We start from the raw sequence: 7,441 nt of genomic DNA, 5'->3' as shown, positions 1-7,441 counted from the left end.
TCTTTGTGACCCCAGGGACTGGCATCACGCCAGGCCTCCCTGTCCATCACCAACTCCTGGAGCTTACTCAAACTCATGTCCGTCGAGTCGGTGACGCGAGTGGACTTTAATTTTGTTTTGTCTTTCCTTAGTTCATTAAAAAAAGAAAAGTAGGTTCATCCTCGGTTTTAAAAGAAGTAAAATAAAAAGGAGCATTCTGCAGCGGGGATGTTGATGGTGGGGTCTACGCATTTGTGGGGCTGAGGGTATATGGGAAATCTCTATCTTCTTCTCAATTTAGCTGCAAAACTGAAACTACTCTTAAATATATTATCTTTTAAAACAAAAAGAACCTCAGGTAGAGCCCATTCAAAGCAAGAAGTATTCATCCTTACATGAGGCTTAGGAAAATATGGTTCTTTTCGATGTTCTCTGTGTTTAATTATGGGAGGATGTATTGACCATATGGAACAAATTCTGCAACATCAGGTGGCAAGTAAAATACCATTTAGTCAAACATTAACGTGTTTTTCAGGACTACGAATAGTTTACCTTCAGTTGGCTTTGACAACATTAGTAGGGAGTCTCTGGGCAGTTTAATTTTTAGGACTAGAGAAAGTTTTAAAATAACAGCAGATATTCATTAACCACTTATTTAGTCACTTTAGGAATGACTTGTGTATAGTAATAACCTTTACTCCCATGAGACCTAAACAAGGGAGGTATTTTAATCTCAATTTTGCATATGAAAATACTGAGGAATATAGAGATTGAGTTACATCCCCAAAGTCACAGAGCCTCTATGACATAGAGACAGAATCTCAACCCAGGAAATTTATTCCAGAACTGATGACCTCAAACCCCACAGTATATTTTGCCCCTCAGCAAAGACCATCTAATATTTCAGTGTTTCAACTAAACCAAACATTCTTTGATATAAAATTATAGTCCCACATCTATTTTTTTATAGGTTAGTATTTATATTCTGATTGATTTAGGATCACCCAAATGTCATCAATGCTAAGAAAGAGCTGCCAACTCTTCCATTTAGAAAATCAATAATTGTGGAACTGGATTCATGACTCTCCAAGTAAGCTTCGTCATCAAGTACCAAATGCAATTTCATCAGGAAGTATTATGGGAAAATATAAGGCATTAATTTATGTAAATCAAAACATGAGCTTGCAAACTATCATATTTATTATTAGAAACACAGGCAACTTTGAACATTTCCCATCTATAAAGTCCATATTTGAATGATGTTTTATCTAAAAATCTATAAAGACACTGGAATACTGAAATGGAGAAAAATGGGTCTGAAAACAATTTTTAGTCTGCTTTTTGGTTGTGTCAGATGCACAGGCATAATGTGGCCGTTATAATTACTGGAGCACTGCTTGCCATCTCGCGTGCCTGGATTCAAAGTTGGGAGGCCAGTACCAGGAAACAGAGAAGCCCTAGCTGTACTGCACTTCATGTTTGCTAGCACCTATTGCTCCCACCAAGGCCCATAGGACAGGATTGAGACTGGGTGCGCAGGGAAGATGTGGCATTGGGAGAAAGCAATGTCTGATGTAAACCTTCAGTTAAAATATGCCTCTTTGAAGATGCTGTATAACGGGGAGCCCAGCCCAGTGCTCTGTGAAGACCTAGTGGGGTGGGATGGAGAGAAGAGAGGCCCAGGAGAGAGAGGATATATATATATATATATATATATACACACTTGTGGCTGATTCACTTTGCTGTAAAGCAGAAACCAATACAACATTGTAAGTTATCCTCCAATTTAAAAACAATACAATTTTTTTAAAAAACCATTTAAAAAAATGCCTATCTGAGCTGGGCTTAAATTACCTGGATCCTAGCTTCTGTGGTCCTTTTGGTTGTAGCCACGCTTTCTGGGAAACCAACTCACTCAGAAGGACAATGCAGATAGTGGAGTACAGTTCATTACACCGGCGGGGCAAGGAAGAGTCTCCTCTTAGCCAAGGACCCTGACCAGTTTTTTGTGAAAACCTTATATACCCTAAGTGCCCAAACCCACCTCCCCAAATTCCCTGAAACTAATCTGAACAAAGGAAAAAGGATACAATCAAAGTTAACCTGTGATTCATATGCCTTAAGCCTAGGTAGTTAACAGTGGATAATTATCAATAGGCCTGTGGTCATACCCCAATAAGCATAATAGAATGTATGATTCTATTCGGTTCCACAGATAATTAGGGTATTCTTTTAGGTGATGGAGAGCCCTGGGGCTCTTCCTTCTAGGGGCCTGGTTTTCCAGTTGGTATGTCGTTTTCATAGATACTGGGCATATAGCTCAAAGTCCACAGTCCACCCCAAGATGGAGTCTTGCTTTCAAGATAGAGCCTGTTCTGTTTCCTCCTTCACTTCCTCCTTCCCTCCCATCCTTTTTTTTTTTTCTTTTTTCCTCTTTTCATTTTAGTTTGGAACGTTTCAGCTGACGTACCTTCAAGCTCAGTGATTCTTTCCCTGTCTGTGTCTAATCTAATCACGAGCCCATCAGATAGTTCCCACCTCCCTGCTTGCATCATTCGTTCCTTCTTGTGTGCTGTCTACCTTTTCCATTAGAGCTTAATCATAGTGATTTCAAAGCATTCCAGAATTTGTCCCATAGCTAAGTATATCTCTGATGCTCATTTTGTCTTTCCAGACTGTAATTTTCCTTCCTTTTAGCACACCGTGTGATTTTTTTTTTTTTAATTGAAAGCCAGACATGATGTGCTGGGTAATAGGAACCAAGCTAAAGAGATCTTCCGTATGGGCTTTGGGCTATTTATTGTAGCTGTACATGCCAGAGACTTCAAAGTCCTGTACTTGAGTCGGTTTTGTCTCCTCTGCTGTCTTCGTGGCTCTCCTAAAATTCTTCCTTAGATAGAGTCTGAGCTCCCTACAATCTACTGCTACCATTTGGGAGCCCCCTGATGGGACTGTGGGGGCAGGGATGTGCTCTGTTACATTCTGGTTAAACCCTGGTCTCTTGCTGGGCCTGTGTCCATGGGCTGTGACTTTCACATGTGCTGCTCAGCTCCTGGAAGAGGGGGCTGGAGTCAGGGCAGCTGACTTCCCCCAAGGGGGAAAAGGCCCTGGAGCAATCTGCTCCCCACAGAACAGGCTTCTGTTCCTGAGAACACTTGAGTGTCTTTCTCAAACACCCTTTTCCCCACCAGAGCCACAAGGGGCTCTTCCTTGGCTCTTCACAGAGCTCCTGGAGGAAAAGCCCTTTTCTGTGGTCTCCATCAACTTCTCATTCTCAAGCTAGTCCACCCTCTGCTTCCAGAAATTCAACAAAAATATAATTTAAGTATCGCTACCAGTTTACAGTTCCAGAGAGTTCTATTCAGGTAAGCAGGTCTGGGCTCTCATTCTCCAAGTTCACCTTTTTCTCCAGAGTTTGGAGTGGTACCTATATCTGAGACTTCATCAAGTTTTGTTTTGTTTTTTTTTTTCGATTAGTTCATTTTTTTTTTCCTGATCTGTAGATGCTAATGACAACTGTCAAGCTCTTCACTTGTCAAAGTTGAAGCTATAAGTCTCTGCCTGTTTCCCAGTGTGTCTTTCTACCAACGTCTCCCTCTCTTGACAGCTGCATCTCCAGATCTGGACAGCTAGCGGGAATCTGCCCTTGTAATTGGTTTCTGATTTCTTCATGTGTGCCAACTACAAATTGGCACTTGCCAAGAGCATCTGCCGCGGAGTGAATAACAACAAGGGCATTTTTTATCCATCTCTGGAGATTGAACCCTGTGTTGCTTCAGCTGCCAACCTTCAACACCCCCAGAAGGGAATTCAGGGTGGAGAATGAGGAACTTTGTGCTCCAGGGAAACTGGTGGAACAGGTCTTTAGTTAGATATTTTGAGAGACTGCTTTCACTATCTCAATCCTTGTATCTATTCATACCTAGAAAATCACTAAATCCCTTAATGGTGACATCAGCTCCTCGTGACTAACAGAAAACCTTTTGTAAAGTAAGTGCTTGCTTGCACTGAACTCCTCCTTCACCAAAATCTTACACCCCGAACTTCCTCCACTGCCTCTTTGGAGCAATCTCTCCGAGCTATTTGAGGTACTGTCTCCCAGGCTGCTGTCCTCATTTTGCCCCAAATAAAACAACACAAAACTTTCAAGTTGTGCGTTTTTTCTCAGTTGACATGTGAAATCACAACCCTGAGGGAACACTGCTGTTGAGGAAAGCTAAGAGGTAGAAAGACTTATATCATTGATATTTTTGTCATTTAACTAAATAGTTAATAAATAATTTTATGTGATTAAAAATATCATTATCCAGCAGCTCTGGCAAAATTTCCAAAACATTTATTTTGTAGGCAAGTTAAAAGTATTCAAGGGTATTGATTGAAACCACCAGACAAAGAGATCTGGAAGATGTTCTTTAAAATTCACCATTTGACAAGAAAAAAAAAAAACAAAGAAAAATACTCTGTATTCTGACATTGCCCTCCAATAAAAGAGATTAGGCATGTATATATGCATGTGCATTTCAGAAACCCTTATTAAGATTTTAATTTGCTATCAAGGACAACTTGTCATATGAAGAGGAGACTATTTTATGATTCATTTGCCAAGCGTGACTGTGACAGCCAAGATTAATTTAATCGGGGCTTTTATACATTAGTATTCAAAAGGAACCTAAAGCAGAGAGAAGTGCCTGGTTTTGTTTTATTTTAATAATGAAGGAAGTGTGTGCTGTTCTCTGTTTTGATGATTACAATGAGCTGGTGGAGTAAATGGTTTCGTAGTTAAACACAAATTTGTGTGTGTGGATTGTGTTTAGGAATGAAAGCTACTTCAAGCTGTATTTCAACCCTTTTAGACAAGTGCTCAAATGACACGGGGTCATAAAAAGCAGGGGCTGTAACATTTACTCTGGAAAATAAATGTTTACCTCGAGCAGCAATTGACATTTCTAGCTCATTATGTGAATGTCAAGCACGGTTTCAAGTCCCTCTCCCAGCACCAGTGCGAGTACCTTGGCTTCGGGCCTTGGGCCAATGTCAGACTGATTCACCTTGACTTTAAAGTGGCTTACCTTTACTTCTTATAATTCACATTCGTGTCAGGAACGTGATCTCCACATTCATAATGAGCGATGCATGTTCAGAGAGGAAATAAACCCGCAGGAACCATGGAAACAGGAAGAGCTGCACACGTGGGTGCCCTCGTTGCACAGCACCCCATCAAGAGGGCTGTGCTATGAGGTTTAACCCACCCCGCTGAAACCAGGAGGCCTCCGGGACCACAAGGTGCTACTCAAAGCCTCCATCCTCAACCTGACCTCTGATCTACACTGTGCCTGTTATCACCTCTAGGCACTATGGTTACTGTTGCTAGTGGTGATGCAGCCACAGAAACCTCAGCTAGCACAAGAGCCCCGTCCCTTCCATCACCTCTTCTGTTCCTTTTTTTTTTTTTTTTTGCCAAACACACATAATCCATGGCCATTGTAAGCAAAATCCTTGAATCTTCTGCTTCTGTTTCCATTTTACTAATGCGAAGTTTTCCTATTTTCTTGTCTTAATTGCAGCAACAATAGCACCATAAAAATCTTCATTCTGATGTTTCTACCTATTGTTTCTTTCTCTCAATGTAAGTCTATGGAGAAAATCACACACACTTCATTTCTGTTTTAGTTGTTCAGTCACTGAGTCATATATGATTCTCTGCGACCCCATGAACAACAGCTCGCCAGGACCCCCTGTCCTTCATTGCCCTTCATTATCATTACTGAGAGTTTGCTCAAACTCATGTCTATTGGGCCAGTGATGCTATCTAACCGTCTCATTCTCTGTTGCCCCTTTCTCCTCTTGCCCTCAGTCTTTCCCAGCATCAGGGTCTTTTCCAGTGAGTCGGCTCTTCACATCAGGTGGCCAAAGTATTGGAGCTTCAGCATCAGTCCTTTCAATGAATATTTTAGGGTTAGTTTCCTTTAGGATTAACTGGTTTGCTTTCCTTGCTGTCCAAGGGACTCTCAAGAGTCTTCTCCAGTACAATTTGAAAGCATCAATTCTTTGGTGCTCAGCCTTCTTTATGGTCCAACTCTCACATCCATATATGACTATTGCAAAAACCATAGCTTTAACTATATTAGTAACTTTAATGATTACTACTGAGAGTTTATCATATGCCAAGAAGTCCACAAGCTTCCTGAATTTTTAATTATAGACAGCCCCCTTACTGTCAGTTATCTAGTCTGTGCCGTGCATTTAGCATTTCCATAACATTTCAGTATTATTATTGTATGTAAGTACATACAGTCTGACTCCTCAACTACATGTAAGCCTCTTATAGTTAACTATTGTGTCTTACTATCTATAACAAAGGTCTATATAGTCAAAGCTATGGTTTTTCCAATAGTCATGTATGGATGTGAAAGTTGGACCATAAAGAAGGCTGAGCACTAAAGAATTGATGCTTTTGAACTGTGGTGTTGGAGAAGATTCTTGAGAGTCCCTTGGACTGCAAGGAGATCAAACCAGGAAATTCTAAAGGAAATCAACCCTGAATTTTCAATGGAAGGACTGATGCTGAAGCTGAAGCTCCAATACTTTGGCCACCTAATGTGAAGAGCCAACTTATTGGAAAAGACCCTGATGCTGGGAAAGATTGAGGGCAGGAGAAAGGGGTGACAGGATGAGATGGTTGGATGGCATCATCAACTCAATGGACATGAGTTTGAGCAAGCTCTGGGAAACAGTGTTACTAGACAGGGAAGCCTGGCAATGCTGCAGTCCATGGGGTTGCAAAGAACTGGAAATGACTGAATGACTGAACAACAACATTATGTATGATTATAATAACAAAAGTGACAGAAAAATAAGCTTTAAAGTCAAAGAAACAGATCCAGCATGGAGTCAAAATAGACTCTCCTCTGTTGCAATATTATTACCTTGCTTGAAATATTTGTTTTAAATGAAAAGACATGATGTGTGTAGCGTGGTGGAGGACTGGAGGAGTGGGGAGGGGTCCTTTCCTGTGTAAACTCTCTGAACAAGAAATATCCAGTGTGCAGCCCTTAATTAAAACAGCATTTTATAATGTGAAAAATAGCTAATTCTTATTTAGAGTTCAGGCTGTAGGTCTAAAAGGAAGAACTGTAATTTTTTTTTTAAGCTACAGGAAATATCAATATTCTCCATTATTACTGATAATTGGATTATGGATTAAAATTGAGGAATGAGTTTCATAAAAGTGTTTTTTGTTAATTGTTTATTATTACATTATAATATTTTAATAGAATATACTAAAGACCCATTTTACTATAAGTTCACACTTTAGATTTTTTGCATATTGTATATCACATATTTTTTAATTTTTAGGTATTCAAATACATGAACATATATAATGTATCCCTGAACTACAGTTTGATGTGAAAAATCCTACACCTCACATTTTATTCTTTTTTGATGTTTCTTTTTCTTTCTT

This window comes from Bison bison, unplaced genomic scaffold, assembly GCF_000754665.1.
Source record: "Bison bison bison isolate TAMUID 2011002044 unplaced genomic scaffold, Bison_UMD1.0 scf7180017864063, whole genome shotgun sequence".
Lineage (NCBI taxonomy): Eukaryota > Metazoa > Chordata > Mammalia > Artiodactyla > Bovidae > Bison > Bison bison.
This window is presented reverse-complemented; position numbering follows the sequence as displayed.